The sequence below is a fragment of the Propithecus coquereli genome, unplaced genomic scaffold (genome assembly GCF_000956105.1).
Source record: "Propithecus coquereli isolate 6110/MARCELLA unplaced genomic scaffold, Pcoq_1.0 Scaffold53, whole genome shotgun sequence".
Lineage (NCBI taxonomy): Eukaryota > Metazoa > Chordata > Mammalia > Primates > Indriidae > Propithecus > Propithecus coquereli.
In genome coordinates this window covers 4,523,513-4,525,628 of record NW_012151174.1, presented here as the reverse complement: position 1 = coordinate 4,525,628, position 2,116 = coordinate 4,523,513, and the positions used below count along the sequence as shown (strand labels likewise).

The 2,116-nt window shown below is 41.4% G+C and overlaps 1 protein-coding gene across 1 annotated transcript in view; it reads right to left on the bottom strand.

Annotated features, from left to right (window-relative positions):
- NEK1 (NIMA-related kinase 1) overlaps positions 1 to 2,116 on the bottom strand; it is a 207,687-nt gene that overhangs the window by 37,452 nt on the left and 168,119 nt on the right. The window lies entirely within an intron of this gene.

Sequence of the window (2,116 nt, the reverse complement as noted above, 5' to 3'; positions counted from 1 at the left end):
TTGGGAAGGAAGTATAACAAGAATACCAAATCCAACAGCGATTTCCTGTAATAATGAAAAGAACTACAGATGACTCTCACAAGTATTAATACAAAAATCCTAAATAAAGTAATAGCAAGAAGAAGTACATTAAAGTAATAATAATACATCATGACCAAGGAGAGTTTACTTAAGGTATACAAAATGATTAAATGTTAGGCAGTCTATACTAATATCATTATACTAATAGGTAGGGGGAAAATATTTATATGAACAGTTCCATAGAGGCTGAAGAGTCATTTGACAAAATTCATTGACATTTTCTAAAAATGAGCAGTAAAATATGAATAGATAGCTATCTCAGCTAAAAAGCAGAGTCATACTTTATGAGGGTTAATAACAGAATCATTAAAGTCAAGAACAAGACAAAGATGCCCCCTACTGCCAATACTGAACATTACATAAAAGGTGCTAACCACTGCAATTAGAAAGAAACCAGTGCTAAAAACCTGGAGAGACGTAAAGTGATAACTATTTTCATATGATATGATTGTATGACAGAAAAATAAGAATCAACTGAAAATCTACCACAAACAGTAACAGACATCAATAAGGTCATGGGGTACAAAATCAAAGACATACACAGCCCTCTAATCATGAGATCTCACAGAAGAACAGGCACCATTTGCAATGGCAAACAAAAAGGGTGACACAATTAATCCTTCAACAACATGGGGAATAGGGGCGCCCAGCACCCTCGCAGTTGAAAATCTGCATATAATGCGACTCCCCCAAAACTTAACTGCCAATAGCCTACTGGTGAACAGAAGCCGTACCGATAACATAAATGGTTGATTAACACATTTTTACATGCATTATATACTGTATTTTTACCATAAAGCATGCTAGAGAAAAAAGCAGATGTTACTAAGAAAATCATAAGGAAGAGAAAATACATTTACTATCCATTCATTTCCTATCCCACTCTTCCTTAAGTGGAGGCGATCACCACACAGGCCTTCACGCTGAGTATGCTGAGGAAGAGGAGGCTTGGTCTTGCTGTTCCTGGGGTGGAGGAAGAGGCGGAGGAGGGGGACGTGGGGGCGGGGAGGCAGGCACACTCAGTGTAACTCTATGGAAATACACAGTAATTTCTGACTTTTTGTTTCTTCGTTTCTCTAAAAATGTTTCTCTACAGCACCAACCCTCCTTCCACCATGTGCTTTGGTTTCAGTGCCTGTTATCACAGAAGGGTCCGTGGTACAAGCGATGTCTAAAGCAGTCTTGAATGATCGGAGCCCTTCTGCCAGACTGTCAAAGTCAGTGTGTTTTCCAGCACTTCTGTGTCTCCTTCCTCATCGTCTGGCACTGGTTCGGAAGCACTCGCCTCCACCAAGTTGTCTTCGGTTTCCTCCTCTGGTGTGGTGTCTGCTAGCTCTTGAATTTCTCCAAGATCCATAACTTGAAACCCTTCACCCCACTCCCTGCTTTTTTTTGCCATATCCAAAATTTCTTTCATGATTTTCTCTACTGGCTTTATTGTAAATCCTGTGAAGTCATGTGTAACATCTGGACACAGTTTTCTCTAGCAGAAATTTATTGTTTTGGGCTTGATGGCTTTCATGGCTCTTTAACGATGGCATCTTTAATGGTACAATCCTTCCGGATTTTCGTGATGTTCTGTTAGGGTTCTCTTCCACAATGTCAACCATCCTTTCCATAGAGTACCGTGTGTCATGACCCCTTATGACTCCCTGATCTAGAGGCTGAAGTAGAGATGTGTCTGGGGGCAAGAAGACCACTTTGACACCTCGGTGTCAAACTCGTGGCACTCTGGGTGGCTGGGGGCATTGTTCAGTATCAAAAGAACTTTAAAAGACAGTGCCTTACTGGCAAGGAACTCCCTGACCTCAGCAACAAAGCATTGATGGAACCAATCCAGAAAAAGTTTTCTCCTTGTCCAGGGCTTCTTGTTGCACAACCAAAAGACTAACAGTTGGTGTTTATCTTTTCCCTTCCAGGCTTGGGCGTTAGCAGCCTTATAGGTAAGGGCAGTCCTGATCATAAACCAGCTGTGCTTGCACAATAGAGTTAGCCTGTCCCTTCCTGCCTCAGATTTGGTGCTTGCCAAAGAGTG